Source organism: Elephas maximus, chromosome 11 (genome assembly GCF_024166365.1).
Source record: "Elephas maximus indicus isolate mEleMax1 chromosome 11, mEleMax1 primary haplotype, whole genome shotgun sequence".
In the NCBI taxonomy this organism is placed as follows: Eukaryota; Metazoa; Chordata; class Mammalia; order Proboscidea; family Elephantidae; genus Elephas; species Elephas maximus.
The window spans coordinates 16573600-16592538 of NC_064829.1; the positions used below are offsets into that span (position 1 = coordinate 16573600).

General features: G+C 39.6%; 1 long non-coding RNA gene across 1 annotated transcript in view; it reads right to left on the reverse strand.

Moving 5' to 3' along the window:
- Positions 1-444: 444 nt before the first annotated feature.
- LOC126085547 (uncharacterized) overlaps positions 445-18939 on the reverse strand; it is a 136671-nt gene continuing 118176 nt past the window's right edge. The window contains exons 5-6 of the long non-coding RNA XR_007519303.1: positions 2373-2554; positions 445-1735 (exon numbers count right to left, since the gene is read on the reverse strand). This is a non-coding gene — a long non-coding RNA (uncharacterized LOC126085547). The remainder of the gene's footprint in view (positions 1736-2372; positions 2555-18939) is intronic.

The window sequence follows — 18939 nt, forward strand, 5'->3', positions numbered from 1 at the left end:
TGCTCCACTTCTAGCACTGTGTCTGCATTCCAGGCAGGAAAAAAGAAAGGATAAAGGGCAAAGGGCATGATTCAGCTGAGAGTGTCCATAAACAAACAAATTTAATAAATTAATTTTTCTGGAAGGAAAAGGACCACCAGGGACTTCTGTTGTGAGTCTATATACATATGTCTGTCTATCTTCATTGCACATGCAGACAGGCTGTGCCTCAAAACTTTCAGGCAGTCATAAGACTGCTAGGAATGGAGTGAATACACTCACTGGCATCAACCATTCCATGGGTTCTATGTTCATCTGTGATAGAGCCAAACACACTAGACACACAGTGTTGGCAAAGTGAAAGCCATTATTATTATTATTTATAGAAAACAAACAGTAAACAATAACAACAGATTCCAAAGGGGGAAATGCTTATCGTTCCCCAAATTGCCTATGTCCATTTTTATGTCACTGAGCAGGAAAGCCATGGTTCAGGTCAGATGCTGTGTTCATGTCATCGCTGCCTTTGGCTACCACCATGCTGCCCGAGGTTTCTGTTCTCCACTGGGCCTTACTAAGCCTTGCCCTGCAGGCAAGAAAACCCCTGCACAGACTCTCCCAAGCCTCTGCTGCCAGCTCTCATCATACTACTCAAGCCTGCGTGGCTCGCTTGCTGCCATGCTACACAGACTCCCACTGCCCAGACTCCCACTGTCCAGGTGGGGAGGCATGCAACCCCTACATAGGGCACACTCAGGCCTCTCTTCCCCTGCATGGGCAAGTGTTACAGCTCTTTTACTTCCACAGCAAGCCTCCTGCCCAAAGGCACTTAGCTCTCACTCTATGGCCCAGCAAGCCCACCTTTGCCATCCCACTATTTTCAGAGTCCGCTGTTTCTTCTGGGTCTAGGAGGTTCTCAGCACAGAGTCCTTGGTCCAAAGGATGTGTGTTGCTCCAAGCTTTTTTTCTTGATGATTGTGAGGTCTGGAACCTCTGTGTGATTAGGCCTTGTGTAAACCTACTCCTTGTCAATTTCAAACCGTGGTCTTCCCATCAGGACCACAAACTGAACAATCCCCTCTGTAGGTAACAGTCACCTAATTTGCATAGTAAATTGACCAATCCCCTCAGTAGACCATAAGTCACTCAATTTGCATAGTCCCAGCCAATTAGTCTGTGGGAGTTACAAGAATATGGCTAGAAACACCATATAAAGTGATTTATTAAACTCATGTCTCATTGGCCTCAACTCTGTCACAGGCCACCCCTGGATACAAGGGAGGCTGACAAATGTAGGTGTTTGAGCTGGTCCCATTGCCTGTCCAAGCAGAACAGGTGTTCTGTTAGTGAGGAGAGAACGGAGAGTGGATCCGGCTGGATGTCAGAAATTTCTGCTCTTATCACCTCCCCAGCTACTGCAGCATGGTGCCACCACCAGGACTTTGTCCCCTGCTTGCTTCCCACTCACCTCCCTCCATGGCTGTCTTGGACCCCTGCTGCTGGCCTCAAACCTTTTGCCCAACTCCCATCTCTTCATTGTCCCTAGTTCAACGAGAACATGCCACCTGTCAGGCAAGGCCCCACACTTGCTAGTGCACTTACACCTTCTTTTCTTCACCTCAGCAGATGAGTTCTCTTTGGCCCACCCCTTCCTTCTGTGCTTCCATGTCCCATCTCCTCCAGGACTGCACCCTGCTCAATATCTCCGGCACCCAGATCTTCAACGCCTTCCTCTCTACTGGCTGTTTCCCATAACCTAAACAGATGGTGATAGATTCTATATCAAGGGGTGGTTGTGAGGATTGCCTGAGCTAATACAAAGCATTTAGAACAGTGGCTAACCCATAAAAATAGCTCTACAAGGATTAGCTTCTATAATGCTATAATTATCCTGGGGGGGGGAAAGCAAGACAATACAAACACCGGTTGACTCTTCTTATGTCCATTTGCTTGTGGAAACCAGTCACTTGAATATCCCAGAAACCCCCAGCTTCAACACATTCAAAACCAAGATAATCTTCCTCCTCAGGCAGGTTTGCCGTCTTGGTAAATGGGACCAATATCCAGTTAACCAAACCAGAGCCCAGGAGCCCAGAGGAATCCTTAATTCCTCTCCGTTCCCCTCTGTCTCTACCCTAGAAACCAAAAAATCAGTACATCTCCTTAATATTTTGGAATGTGTTCCTTCCTCTCCACCCCTATCCACACAGCTCAGACAATCCAGCTGCATCCTGACTGGCTCCCCGGCATGAGGCATACTCCCCCGATTGCTCTGCTGCATATCACTGTCTGAGGAATCATGTAAAACACAGGTCAGCTCTATGTCTACTTAGTAGCCCAGCAGTGTCAATAGCTTGCTGTAGTAGGGGCTAAGGAACATTTGTCCAACTTACTCTGATAATAATGTTTAACAAATTGGAGAAAATAATGCAATAAAAGTATACGCAGACTCTTGTCAATTAGCACTTCCTGATAGCTTCCACCGATGACACACTTGCTTCTGTTCAAGTTGCTTTTGCGGCACCTCAAAGGGCTCCCACTTGTGATGCGTGCTCCCAAGTTGTCTGGAGTTGTCCTAGGAGAGATCGTTGTGCTAGATTAACACAGTAATTAGTTTCTTAAATAATGCAGGAGTGTTTCCCACAGTGGGGTTTCATGCACCCTGCTCACACCACTATGCCACAGCACGTATTGTGGGAACAGCTACATAAACCTATGTTAACTACTTGATACTAGTTTGTCTGGATAATGTTTTAGGCAAATTAATTTTTTTGACACATATTGACTTTGGCACCCGGTTAAGCCCAGCACCCTGGGCGACTGCCTTTATAGCCTACCCATTAATCTGGTGCTGCTGGTCAGTTTGGGATAAGGGTGGGGTGTACTGAGTAAGGACGTACTCGACCTTCATCAAGGAGGCTCCCCTATCTCTCCTTTGTCCTCCAATTTGCCACCGCTTTTTTTTTTTTTTTGTGCACGCCTCTTCTGGTCTGGGGTAGTGATAACAATGAGACTTTCTTCCTAGGTGGTCAGGGCATAGGTACAGAGTCCAGAATTGGAACTTGTGATATTTGTAAATCTTTGTTAAGTTGGAAATTATCCTTATTAGGATAAGGAGGAAACCTTATCTTTAAGTGGGAACTTTTTGTCAAGGAGCTTATAGCATTCTGACTCCAGGGCACTTAACTAAAGTCTTTATTAGGTCAGAACAGGGTGGAATTATCATTACCACCTTACAGGAGAGGAAATACCAGATAAAAAGGTTTAGCAGTAACTTGTCCACAGTGGTGGATCAGAAGGATTTCAGCCAGACTAAATCTGCACACAATGTTCTCTTCACAGCTTACATTTCTCAGGTAAAATGCAGCTGTTACAAGTTTATAAGTTGGACTGTTACTGGTGCTGGAGGGTGAATGGCAGAGTGTGGGGTGGTCCTGCTATCACATTATGAGTGTTTTCAGAGCTGCTGGGAGAAAATAAGGGGTGGGGGGATGCATAATGTAGAAGGCAGCATCTCTCAGATTTCATAGCACTATCCAATGCCTTCTTATCTTTCTGTTTGTAATCTTATTTCTTCCATCAGCTTACCTAATAATCAATTTACATCTTCCATCAATTTATGTCTTTATGTTTGTCTGGGAGAGCACACTCTGGCTCTGTAGGCTTTCAGGGAGAAATGGTGAAGGTTGAGGACAGACCTCCTCCTTCAGTCAGCATACAGCTGGGAGGCCCAGCTCTGTACAGTGGCTCCCTTGTTTCTGGAGAGCAGAGAGAGGATAGGTAGCCGATTGTGATCTACAAAGCCCAAGACCTGGAGATCAGTCAGACAACAGGAGGCCTATCAAATTACATATCTTGGAACCACAGCTTTTCTCTATTATAATCTGAAATCCTACATTTTAGAAGCCATTATTAATTTTAAATAATTCCGATCCAATGACACCTGAGGAGTCCCTGAGTGATGCAAATGTTTAAGTGCCTCAACTACTAACTAAAAGGCTGGTGGTTCAAACAAACCCAGAGGCACCTTGGAAGAAAGGCCTGGTGATCTGCTTCTGAAAGGTCACAGCCTTGAGAACTCAATAGAGCACAGTACTACTTTGCAGCATAGGGTTGCCATAAGTCAGGAACAACTTTATGGCAACTGAATTGTTTTTGTTTTAAAGGACACTTGTGCTTTGGTCACTGCTTAACCCTCATTCTCATCTTCCACAGTGATTTCTCAGAAGGCCCTCTGTATCCAGCCACACTGAGCTACGCCCATAGACCACACTCTCTTAGGCTTCTGGACTTCACACATGATTCCCATTGCATGGAGCAATTGTCACTACCTTCTCTACACATTTGACTTCTACTTGTATTTTTTGTATTTTAAGATTCAGTCTTCTGGTATGATGGAATAAGAACTTCTGTAAACCCATGCCTCATAAAAGCAATGAGAACAGTAGCAAAATCTGTCAAAATCAACCTTTTTCAGAATTCTGGAAATTAAAAAAGGGCTGCAACAGTCTGAAAAGTATTTATTCAAGAAAAACAGCTGAATCTCAGTAAGAACAGTAAACTTCATGGCTTTTAACTTGCCCTAATCCCATCCCCTTCCTAGCTGTGTGGTAATCTCAAAAAACAATAGCCTCACAATTATGATAGCTGTAAACCCAGAAGGATAGCAGCCACTGGAGAAGGCAGAGTCCACCCCAGAAAACTGTCACTATTTGACCTGTCTGGCAGCTCAGTGAAAGGCTCCGTTCTCAAGTCTTGTCTTAATTTCACCTGACTGGGCACTCATTTTGTGCAAAAAGCACAGGGTATTTGTTGAGAACAATCAGTGCCAACTGTTTAACACTGATGTTGTCTGAGGCAACATTAAAGGTTGGAACTAATAAGAAGCTGACAAAAATTATTTTAAAAATCAGCCTGGGAAATGGGAGATATGTAGTGGATTTTGGAAAGTTCTCACATATTCCTAGGGATCTAGAACACAATGCACATATATGGGCTGTGCATCTACCCAGGAACTGCCTCAAAAGGCCCTAAACTCTCACCTCTGGATGACCTTGAGACTATGTGCATGCAGGATGCAAAAGTTAAAGTATAGCTATGAACACTGGATCACTGAAGGTGTGCTCCATCATACACACCGAAATCCTCTACGAAGGCTGAGGAACATATTGGTTAAAGGCACTTAAGGAAATTTCTGTAAAATCATTAGCTAAACACTATGGTAAACAAGCAGGAACTTCATTAGCCACACACGAGAAAAAGAACAGAAACTTTACATAGTAGTTCAGGAAAGTTATTAGGCAAACAAAGAGCAGCATCAACAGTAACAACAACAAACCTTGGAAATGGAGGTGGGGATCTGATTTCCAGAGTTGAAACATTATATTATTTCAAATGTCTAGTTTTCAACAACAACAACAAAAATAAGAGACAGACAAAGAAATAGGAAAGTATGGCCCCTACACAGGGGGAAAAAAAAGCAGTCTCTAAAAATTGTCCATGAGGAAGTCTGGACAATGGGCTTACTAGGCAAAGACTTTAAATATGTTCTAAAATTGGAAGGAAAAGAAAAGATATATAAATATACATATAACAAATGGAATTCTGGAGTTGAAAAGTACAATAACTGAAATGAAAAATTCACTTGAGCACTAACAGTAGATTTGAGCTGAAAGAAGAAACGATCAGAGAACTCAAAAACAGGTCAATTAAGATGATCCAGTCTGAGAAACAGAAAGAAAAAAGAGTGTAGAAAGATGAACAAAGCCTCAAAGATCTGTGGACCATCATCAAGTATCCTAACATAGATAGAATGGAGTTCCAGAGAAGAGGAAAGAGGCAGAAAGAATATTTGAACAAACAATACTGAAAACTTTCCAAATTTGTTGAAAAACATTAATCTGCATATTTAAAAAGCTTAACAAATTTCAAGTAGGATAAATTCCAAGAAATCCACATCTAGACCTATTATAGATAAACTGTTGAAAGCCAAATAACAAGTCTTGAATGCAGCAACAGAGAAGTGATTCATCATGTACAAGTGCTCCTCAAAAGATTTAATAGCAGATTTCTCATCATAAACCAGGGAGGCCAGAAGGCAATGGGATGACGTACTCAATTGTTAAATGAAAAAATTGTCAAGCAAGAATTCTATATTCATCAAAGCTATTCTTCAAAGACAAAGGAAAATTAAGACATTCACAGAAAAACAAAACCTGAGAGGACTTGTTGCCAGCTGACCTGCCCTACAAGAAATACTAGGGTTCTTCAGGCTGAAATTAAAGGACACTAGACAGTAACTCAAACCTACACAAAGAAATAAAAAATCTCCAGTAAAGAGAAATACATAGGTAAAAATAAAAGACAATATAGATACATTTTTGTTTGTAACTCTTTTTTTCTCCTGATTTAAAAGATAATAGCTTAACCAATAGTCAAAAAGCTGTGTGGATGGGCTTATAATATAAAAAGATGTAATTGCAATAGCAAAAAGTAGGCGGAAGGGAATGGAGCTATAATAAATTTTGAATAGTGTTGAAATTAAGTTAATATTAACATAAACTAGACTATTTTAATTCACAATGTTAACTGTAATCTCCACAGCAACCTCTAAGAAAATAATTTTTAAAAATAGTAAAAAGAAACAACAAGAGAATCAAAATGGCATACTAGGAAACATCTTTTTAACACAAAAGAAGGCAGAAGTAGAAGAATAGAAGAACAAAGAAGTAAGACATGGAGAAAACAAATAGCAAAATAACCCAAAACCACACCCATTGCTCTCAAGTCGATTTCAACTCATAGTGACCCTATAGGGCAGAGTAGAAGTGCCCCATAGGGTTTCCAAGGAGCAGCTGGTGGATTTGAACTGCCGAACTTTTGGTTAGTAGCTGTAGCTCTTAACCACTGCACCACCAGGGAAAACATAAATCCTATATTATGATAATTACATTAAACGTAAATGGAAAAAACACACCAATCAAAAGGCAATGAATGACTCGCTCTGGAACTGCACTGTCCAATATGGTAGCTACTGGCCCCATGTGACTATTTAAATTAAATTAGTTAATATTAAATAAATGGAAAATTCAGCTTCCTGTTTACATTAGCCTAAAATGAAGATATTTTCTTTTCCCATCCATCAAAAAATAAAATACTTCAGAATATGTTTAACAAAAAAGTGCAAGACTTGTATACTGAGAACCATAAAACATCACTGAAAAAATTTAAGAATACCTAAATAAATGGATAAAATCTCACTTTTATGAACTGGAAGACTTAATATCGCTAAGATGGCAATACTACCCAAATTGATCTACAGGTTGAATGCAGTATCTATCAAAATTCTAGCTGGTGGATAAACTGACAAAAGAAAAACAAGAGAGGAAGCAAATAACCTGAATAAGAAATGAGATGGGTAATATCGCAACATACCCAACTGAAATTAAAAGAACCATCATAGATACTATGAAAAATTGTACTCTAACAAATTTGAAAACCTAGAGGAAATGAACAAATTTCTAGAAACTCACTACCTACCTAAACTAACACAAACAGAGAACAACTAAATAAACCTATAACAAAAGAAGAGATTGAAAAGGTAATTTAAAAACTCCCAACAAAAAAAAAGCCCTGACAGCTTTGCTGGAGAATTCTGCCAAACTTTCAGAGAAGAGCTAACACCACTACTACTGAAGGTATTTCAGAGCATAGAGAAGGATGGCACACTCCCAAACTTGTTCTATGAAGCCAGCTTAACTCTGATACCAAAGCCAGGTAAAGATACCATGAAAAAAGAAAATTACATACCAATATCCCTAATGAACTTAGACGCAAAAATCCTCAACAAAATTCTAGGCAACAGAATTCAACAACATATCAAAAAAAAAAAAAGATACACCATGACCAAGTGGGATTCATACCAGGTATGCAGGGATGGTTTAACATTAGGAAAACAAGCAATGTAATCCATCACATAAATAAAACAAAAGACAAGAACCACATGATCTTTTCAATTGATGTGGAAAAGGCATTTGACAAAGTGAAACATCCATTCATGATAAAATCTCTCACCAAAATTGGAATAGAAGGGAAATTCCACAACATAATAAATGCCATTTATACAAAGCCAACTGCAACATCATCCTAAATGGAGACAGCCTGAAAGCATTCCCCTTTAGGATAAAAACCAGACAAGGATGCCTGTTATCACCACTCTTATTCAACATTGTGCTGGAGGTCCTAGCCAGAGCAATTAGGCTAGAAAAAGAAATAAAGAGCATCCAAATTGGTAAGGAAGAAGTACAAGCATCTCTATTTGCAGATGGTATACTCTTATACACAGAAAACCCTATAGAATCCTCAAGAAAACTACTGGAACCAATAGAAGAGCTCAGGATACAAGATAAAGATACAAAAATCAGTTGGATCCCTCTGCACCAACAAGGAGAATGTCGAAGAAGGGATCACCAAATCAATACCATTTATAATAGCCCCCAAGAAGATAAACTACTTAGGAATAAACTTACCAGAGACGTAAAAGACCTATACAAAGAAAACTACAAGACACTACTGCAAGAAACCAAGAGACCTACATAAGTGGAAAAACATACCTTGCTCCTGAATAGGAAGACTCAACACTGTAAAAATGTCTATTCCACGCAAAGCACTGTGTAGATACAATGCAATCCTCATTCAAATTCCAACGGCATTTTTTAATGAAATGGAGAAACGAATGATCAACTTCATACGGAAAGAGAAGAGGCCCCAGATAAGTAAAGCGTTACCGAGAAAGAACAAAGTGGGAGGCCTCACACTACCTGACTTTAGAACCTATTATACCACCACAGTAGTCAAAACAGCCTGGTGCTGGCACAACAGCAGATACATAGACCAATGGAACACAATTGAGAATCCAGACCTAAATGCATCCACTTATGAGCAGCTGATATTCGACAAAAGCCAAAAGTCTGTTTTTGGGGGAAAAGACAGTCTCTTTAACAAATGGTGCTGGCATAACTGGATAGCCATCTGCAAAAAAAATGAAACAAGACCCATATCCCACACCATGCACAAAAACTAACTCAAAATGGATCAAAGGCCTAAATATAAAATCTAAAACAATAAAGATCATGGAAGAAAAAATACATGGCACAAACAGTATACAAAACATTACTAGCAATGCACAAACACAGGAAGAGAAACTAGAGAACTGGGAGCTCCTAAAAATCAAACACTTATGCTCATCCAGAGACTTCACCAAAAGAGAAAAAGACAACCTACAGACTGGGCAAAAAAAAAAAATGTGACTACTAAAAATCCAATCAGTGGTTAATCTCTAAAACTTACATAACCAAACCCTTTGCTGTCGAGTCGATTCTGACTCATAGCGACCCTACAGGACAGAGTAGAACTGCCCCATAGAGTTTCCAAGGAGCGCCTGGTGGATTTGAACTGTCAACATCTTGGTTAGCAGCCGTAGCTCTTAACCACTACACCACCAGAGTTTCCATCTAAAATCTACAAGATACTGCAAAACCTCAACAACACAAAGACAAATAACCCAATTAAAAAATGGGCAAAGGATACGAAGAGATGCTTCACCAAAGAAGACATTCAGGCAGCTAACAGATACATGATAAAATGCTCTCGATCATTAGCCATTAGAGAAATACAAATCAAAACTACAATGAAATACCATGTCACCCCAACAAGGCTGTCATTAATCCAAAAAACACAAAATAATAAATGTTGGAGAGTTTGTGGAGAGACTGGAACACTTGTACAGTGCAGGTGGGAGTGTAAAATGGCACAACCACTTTGGAAATCGATTTGGTGCTTCCTTAAAAAGCTAGAAGTAGAACTACCACGTGATCCAGCAATCCCACTACTTGGAATATATCCCAGAGAAATAAGAACCCTCACACGAATAGATATATACACACCTATGTTCACTGTAGCACTGTGTACAATAGCAAAAAGATGGAAACAATGAAGGTGTCTATCAAAGGATGAACGGATAATCAAATTATGGTATATTCACATCATAGAATACCTCCCAATGATAAAGAACAACAATGAATCCATGAAACATAACATGGATGAATCTGGAAGGCATTATGGTGAGTGAAATTAGACAGTGACAAAAGGACTAATATTGTATGAGACCACTATTATAAGAACTCAAGAAAAGGTTTAAACACAGAAGAAAACATTCTTTGATGGTTAGGAGGGTGGGGAGGGAGGGAGAGGGGTATTCACTAATTAGATAGTAGACAAGAATTATTTTAGGTGAAGGGGAGGTTAACACACAATACAAGGGAAGTCAGCGCAACTGGACAAAACCAAAAGCTAAGAAGTTTCCTGAATACAACCAAACACTTTGAGGGACACAGTAGCAGGGGCAGGGGTCTGGGGACCACGGTTTCAGGCAACATCTGGGTCAATTGGCATAACAAAGTGTGTTAAGAAAGTGTTCTGCATCCCACTTTGGTGAGTGGCATCTGGGGTCTTAAAAACTAGCAAGTGGCCATCTAAGATGCATCAATTGGTCTCAACCCACCTGCACCAAAGGAGAATGAAGAACGCAAGAGACCCAAGGGAAATAAGACCCCAAGAGACAGAAAGGGCCACATAAACCAGAGACTCCATCAGCCTGAGATCGAAAGAATTAGAGATGCTACCCGGCTACCACCAGTGACTGCCCTGACAAGGAACACAACAGAGAATCCCTAAAGGAGAAGGAGAAAAGTGGGATGCAGAAGTTAAATTCCAGTAAAAAAAAAAACACACACAACAGACTTAATGGTCTGACTGAGACTGGAGGGACCCCAGATGACATGAACCCTGGTTTCTCTATTAACCCAAAACTAAAACCATTCCCGAAGCCAACTCTTCAAAGATTCAACTGGACTATAAGACATAAGATGATACTGGTGACGAGTGTGTTTCTTAGCTCAAGTAGACACATGAGACTACGTGGGCAGCTCCTGTCTAGAGGTGAGATGAGAAGGCAGAGGGAGACAGGAGCTGGTTGAATGGACATGGGAAATACAGGGTGGAAACGAGGAGTGTGCTGTCACATTATAGGGTGAGCAACTAAGGTCACATAACAATGTGTGTATAAATTTTTGTATGAGAAACTGACTTGAATTGTAAACTTTGACTTAAAGCACAATAAGAAAAAAAAGAAAAAATTCCTGCTGCTTTGTTTGTTTACAAAAATTGATAAGTGGATCTCAAAATTCATATGTAAATTCAAGCAATCCAGAACAATCTTGAAAAAGAAGAACAAAGTTGGAAAACTCACATTTCCCAATTTCAAAAGTATAGTAATCAAGACATAGGGTATTGGCACGAGGATAGACGTGTAGGTACACAGAATAGAATTGAGAGTCTGAAAATAAACCCATACATCTATGGTCAATTGGATTTCAACAAGGGTTGAAAGAAACCAAAAAAGTGAAGTTGGACCACTACCTCACACCTTATACAGAAATTAATTCAAAATGGATCACCAACCTAATTGTAAGAGATAAAACTCTTAGATGAATCATAAACATAAATCTTTGGGACCTCAGATTAGGCAATGATTTCTTAGGTATGGCACCAAAAGAATAAATTGCAAAAGAAAAAATACATAAGTTAAACATCAACAAATTAAAAACTTTTCTGTTTCAAATGACATCATCAAGAAAGTGAAAAGACAATCCATACACTAGGAGAAAATATTTGCAAATCATATATCTGATAAAGGATTTACACATTTAAAGCATTCTTACAACTAAACAACTACAACAAAAAAGACAAATAACCCAATTAAGAAATGGGCAAAGAACTTGAATAAACATTTTTCCAAAGAACATATACAATTACCAATAAGCACATGAAAAGATGTTGTTGCTAGGTACCATCCAGTCAGTTCCAACTCATAGCAACCCTATGCACAACCAAATGAAACACTGCCTGGTCCTGCACCATCCTTACAATCCTTGTTATGCTTGAGCCCATTGTTGCAGTCACTGTGTCAATCCATCTTGTTGAGGGTCTTCCTCTTTTCTGCTGACGCTGTACTTTATCAAGCTTGATGTCCTCCAGGGACTGATCCCTCCTGACAACATGACCAAAATATGTAAGACGCAGTCTCACCATCCTTGCTTCTAAGGAGCATTCTGGTTGCACTTCTTTCAAGACAGATTTGATCGTTCTTTTGGCAGTCCGTGGTATATTCAATATTCTTCACCAACATCACAATTCAAACATGTCAATTCTTATTCAGTCTTCCTTATTCATTGTCCAGCTTTCACATGCATATGATGCGATTGAAAATACCATGGCTTGGGTCAGGAGCACCTTAGTTTTCAAGGTGACACCTTTGCTTTTCAACACTTTAAAGAGGTCTTTTGCAGCAGATTTGCCCAGTGCAACGCATACATTAGTTCTTGACTGCTGCTTCCATGGGTGTTGATTGTGGATCCAAGTAAAATAAAATCCTTGACAACTTCAATCTTTTCTCCATTTATCATGATGATGTTTATTGGTCCAGTTGTGAGGATTTTTGTTTTCTTTATGTTGAGGTGCAATCCTTACCAAGGTCTGTGGTCTTTGATCTTCATCAGTAAGTGCATCACGTCCTCTTCACTTTCAGCATGCAAGGTTGTGTCATCTGCACATCATAGGTTGTTAACGAGTCTTCCTTCAACCCTGATGCTTGTTCTTCTTCATATGGTTGAGCTTCTTGGATTATTTGCTCAGCATACAGATCGAATACGCATGGTGAAAGAATACAACCCTGATGCACCCCTTTCATGAGTTTAAACCACTCAGTATCCACTTGTTCTGTCTGAACAACTGCCTCTTAATCTATGTACAGGTTCCTCATGAGCACAATTAAGTGTTCTGGAATTGCCATTCTTCGCAATGTTATCCATAATTTGCTATGATCCACACAGTCGAATGCTTTTGCATAGTCAATAAAACACAGGTAAGCATCCTTCTGGTATTCTCCACTTTCAGCCAGGATCCATCTGACATCAGCAATGATTTCCTTGGCCCCATGTCCTCTTCTGAATCTGGCCTGAATTTCTGGCAGTTCTCTGTCGATATACTACTGCAGCCACTTTTGAATGACCTTCAGGAAAATTTTACATGCTTGTGATATTAACGATATTGTTCAATAATTTCTGCATTTGGTTGGGTTAATGGTTATGCATTAGTTGTTACGGGAATGCAAATAAAAAACTACAATGAATTACCACTTCACATTCAGTAGGACAGCTATAATTAAAAAGACAGACATTAACAAGTGTTGGTGACAATGTGGGAAAAAATGGTACTCGCATACATTTCTAGTGGGAATGTAAAATGTTGCAACTGCTTAGAAAACAGTCTGGCAGTTCATTAAGCTTTAAACACAGAGTTACCGTATGACTCAGGAATTCCACTCCTCAGTGAACTGAAAACAAAAATACTAATTTTCAGAGGAACATTATTCATAATACTCAAAGAGATTAAACTTAAATATCCATCAACTGAAGAATGGATAAACAAAATGTGGTATATCCATACAAGGGATCAAAAGGAGCAAAGGATTGAAACATGCTACAACATGGATGAATCTTGAAAATACTATTCTAAGTGAAAGGAGCCAGATACAAAAGGCCACATAATTGTATGTCCGTTTATATGAAATGTCCGGAAGAGGCAAATCCGTAAAGACAGATAATAGATTAGTGGTTGCCAGGGGACGTGTGGTAGGGAGGGAGGTAAGGATGTGGAGTGACAACTGATGGGTACAGTTTCTTTTTGGGGTGATGAAAATGTTTTGGGATTAGACAGTGGTGATGACTGCACAACATTGTGAAAATATTAAAAACACTAAATGTATGCTTGAAAATGGTGGCTTTTATGGTATGTAAATTTGTGAATTATATCTCAAAGATTATACATATCTGTATATATGTATATGTTTATATATATGTATATAAAATATGTACATATATATACAAAAGATTCAATGTAAGCCTCACCTCCTTCTTACAATTCTGTCACAGTTTTCTCAGGCTTGATTAGATAAGCCCTTCCCCCACTGCACCACTTGCTTCTCTCTCACTTATTCCAGGGAGTTGTAGTCATCAAGTTTCTTCTTGGCCTTTATGTCTGAGTCACCAGCACTTGGTACAGTTACTTAGCACGTAGCACAGCACAGCAATTAGTAATTTGGGGGAAGGTAAGTGACTTTGTCCTATTTAATGCTCAGATTGTATTCAAAATTAGACTACCAGCTTTGCCACCATTGGTGAGAACTTGGGGAATCCACACAACCTCTCTGAGCATAAATTGCCTCTTCTGTAAAATAAGAATGATAATAATGCCCACCCTGGTTGTCTAATCCCACCCCAACACACCCCAGTTCTGGCTGGTATTCTGTGGATCTGGACAAGCTGAGGGACCAAAAGTAACTCTTTCAAAGATCCAAATAAAAATTTAAAAAACCCAAAACCATTGCCATCCAGTTGATTCTGACTCATAGCAATCCTATAGGACAGAATAGAACTGCCCCATATGGTTTCCAAGGAATGCCTGGTGGATTTGAACTGCCAACCTTTTGGTTAGCAGCCGTATCTCTTAACTACTATACCACCAGGGTTTCCTCAATGATCAAAGATGGTGATAAAGCAGCATCCAGAGATAAAACCAACAAAATAGAAGCTCCAGAGGACAGGGTGAGCAGAGAGAGAGAATGCCCAGACAGGCAACGGGGTGTGGAATAGGGATCCCAAACAAAAGTGGAAAGTTTGAATGGAGGGCAGGATGCAGAATGTGGAGAGACCCCTTGAGCAGCAGGACGTCATCTGGCGAAGTCTGAATTTCTGGTGGGGATGGAGAACAAGCAGCCAAGAGTTCTGAGTTGGCAGTATTATGGGTTCCTTAAAGGTTGGCCAGAGCCCTCATGGGTTTGAAGGGTGGAACGAGGGGTCTTTAAGTAATGGCCCAATGAGTCTGTAGGGAATATGGGTAGAAAGTGAGGGCATGAGAGTGCTGTATTGGCTGCTGAAGGCTGGGGGAGACTAGGGTGAAGAGCAATGGGCAGCAGGGGGTGCATACATGAGCATCCTTTCATCCCACTGCAGAAGAGCCTATAGAGGAATAGTGATGGATGACAAAGGGCGGCGTACCATGTTGCATGGATTCCTCATTTACCTCCCATAACAATCCTACAAGAGAGGTACAATTATGTTCCCATTTTAGAGACGAGAAAATTGAGGTTAAGAAAGGTTAAATTCAGGGACTTCTGACCAACATGGTGCCATAGTCAGAAGCACTACACCATCCCTTCACAGCAAAGACCTGAAAAACTAAGTAAAACAGAGACAAATGTCATTCTTGGAACCCAAAGGGTCAAATGAAGAGAAAAAGAACTCAGCCAAACACCAAATGGGCTAAGAAACTAACAGAGGACAGAGAGCAAAGGGAGATAAGTGCAGAGATCCCTTACCAGCAAAAACAGCATGGATTCACCATCTTGGACTCCTGTCAGGGTTTGGCGGACAGGACACACAGGAAAGCAGCTTCATGGAGCTCCCAGCAGGAGACAGAGCACCCGGTAACCAGCGATACACGCTTTTCCACTCCCCATCCTTGCCCCACTGCTCTACCTCTGAGCTTCCTGGCTGGCTGCATCGGCTCAGCCGGCCAAGAGGTGCAGCATCCGTGCTGCTTGGATACGCCCCACACGCATCCCAGATTGGTGGACATGGAGTACAGGAAAGCAGCTCCATGAAGTTCCCAGCAGGAGACAGCACCTCCTGGACCCTCCCTGATGCACCGTAGCTGAGTGACCGGCCCCAGCCATCAGACAAGGAGGTGAAAAGTATCACGACTACAGATGAGCAAACAACAAAGAATGAATAGCCTGGCTGTTGAGACATAACCAAAACCAACAAAAAAGCAGGATGAAACAAACAAATCTACAATCAAGAAATGAAGAAAATAACTACTGAATGTCCTGAAGACAGCAAACAATATCAAAACATAAAAAAAAAAAGCAGGACAGGATGGTTCCACTAGCTGCCCAAAAGAAATCACCGGATGACTTTCCAGTAGAAGAAGAGGCACTAGAACAACCTAAAAGGGAATTCAAACCACTAATATTCAGAGGTATCCAAGAGGTGAAGCAAAAAGCAGACAAAAATGAGGAAAAAATAGACAAATTTATGGAAAAAGCGGGCACAGACAAATTCATGGAAAATGCAGACAAAAAAAGGAAGAATTCAGGAAAATAATACAGTAACAAAATGCCAAAATAAATTCACAACTAGAAATTAAACAAAAACAACAATTAAAAATCCGAAAGATAACAAGATTTCAGAAAGGGACTGTGTCATAGAAGGGCTGAGAAGCAGGTTTGAAATGATGGAAGACAGGAACAGCAATATTGAAGACATATAAGATATAGACCCCAAAAGAAAAATACCGAGACTTATCATAATTACATTCACTAAAACCAAACACAAAGAAAAATTCCTGCGAGCACCTTGAGAAAAACAAAAAGTCACATACAGAGGAGAAACAATAAGACTAAACGCTGATTATCTGGCAGAAACAATGCAGGCAAGAAGGCAATGGGATGACATATATAAAACCTTGAAAGAAAAAAACGGCCAGTCTAGAATAATATATCCTGCAACACTTTTACTCAAATATGATGGTGAAATTAGGACATTTCCAGATAAACAGAAATTAAGGGAATATGTAAAAACCAAACCAAACTTATAGGAATTATTAAAGGGAGTCCTTTGGTCTGAGGACAAACAACATCAGACCACAGCCTGAATCTAGAAGGCAAGATTGTACCAGCCAGGTACAAACCTAGGAAATGAGCTTTCAAGGTCTATCCAAAACCAAAACAATTGCAATAGGGGACTAGAGAGTTGAATCTGTAAATGAAAATGTCAGAAAAATGAAAGAGGGAATAAATGGTATAGATATAGAACTTTCTAATGGACAGGAAGGCAAGGGGGTACCAAGTAATAATACACTTGTTCAAACCTAGGAAGGTAAGGGTAAATTTCAAGATAACCACAAAGAAAGTTAACAAACCTACTCATCAAAATAAAGAAGAAAAACATAAAGCCTCAATAAAAGCAAAATCTATAAAAATGAAAGAAATGAAAAAGAAATCCACAAACAAAAGGAACTCAACACAAGAAGGTAAGAGAAACAAAGGAAATGTTTGTTTTTTTTAAAAAAAAAGCACTACAAAATGACAGCAATAAACTCACACCTGTCAATAATTATGCCAAATATAAACGGACTAAATGCATCCATAAAGAGACACAGAGTGACAGACTGGATGAAAAAAAAACAGGATCCATCAATATGCTGTCTACAAGAGACACACCTTAGAAACAAAGATGTAAATTTTTTTTAATTCAAGGATGGGGAAATAAAAAAAATTAAGCAAATAACTACCAAAAAAGAGCAGGAGTAACAAGACAAATGTCAGATAAGATAGACTTTAAAGCAAAATCCGCCATAAAAGACAAGGAAAGAAGGGCACTATATAATGATTAAAGGGACAACCCATCATGAAGACTTAACCACAATAAACATCTACACACCAAATCACAGGGCTCCAAAATACACAAAACAAAATCTAATAGGACTGAAAACAGAAATTGACAGTTCCACAATAATGGTAGGAGACTTCAACATACTACTCTCAGTAAAGGACAGAACATCTAGAAAGAAACACAACAAAGATGCAGATGAGCTAAAGAGCACAACCAGCCAACTTGACTTCATAAACATATATAGAACATTCCACACAACAGCTGCAAATTACACATTCTTTTCCAACGCACAAGGAACATTCTCCAGAATAGACCACATCTTAGGCCAGAGAGCAACCCTCAACAAAATCCCAAACACTGAGTTAATACAAAGTATCTTCTCTGACCACAACACCATCAAAGTAGAATTAACAACAGGAACAACAAGGAAAAAAATCAATTACATGGAAACTGAATAACACCCTGCTTAAAAACACACTGGGTAGAGAAGAAATCAGAGAGGGATTCCTAGAATCGAATGAGAATGAAAACACATCATACAAAAGTCTTTGGGACACAGCAAAGGCAGTCCTCAGAGGTCAATTTATAGCAATAGATGTACATATCAAAAAAGAAGAAAGAGACAAAATAAAAATTTAGGTACATGACTTGACCAAATAGAAAGAGAAAGCAGCCCACAGCCACCAGAAGAAAGGAAATAATAAAGATCGGAACAGAAATAAATGAAATAGAGAGTAGAAAAATAGTAGAAAGAATCAACAAAACCAAGAGTTGGTTCTTTGAAAGGATCAACGAAATCGACAAGCCACTGGCCAAATTGACCAAAAAAAAAACAGGAGAGAATGCAAACAACCCAAATAAGAAATGAAATGGGGGACATTACAACAGACCCAAGTGAAATAAAAAGGATCATAACAGAGTATTATGAAAAACTATACTCCAACAAATTTGAAAACCTAGAAGAAATGGACAAATTTCTAGAGACACACTACCTACCCAAACTAACGCAAAATGATGTTGAAAATCTGAACAGACCCATAACAAGATAAGAGATTGAAAAGATAATAATAAAAAAAAAAACTCCCAACCAAAAAAGTCCTGGCGCAGATGGGTTTGGCGGAGGATTCTACCAAACATTCAGAGAAGAGCTTACACCAGTACTACTCAAACTATTTCAGAACATAGAAAAGGAAGCAATACTTCTGAATTCATTCTATGAAGCCAGCATAACCTTGACACCAAAACCAGGCAAAGACACCACAAAAAAAGAAAATCACAGACCAATATCTCTCATGAATATAGAAGCAAAAATTCCCAACAAAATTCTAGCCAATAGAATTCAGCATCATATCAAAAAAATAATACACCATGACCAAGTAGGATGTTT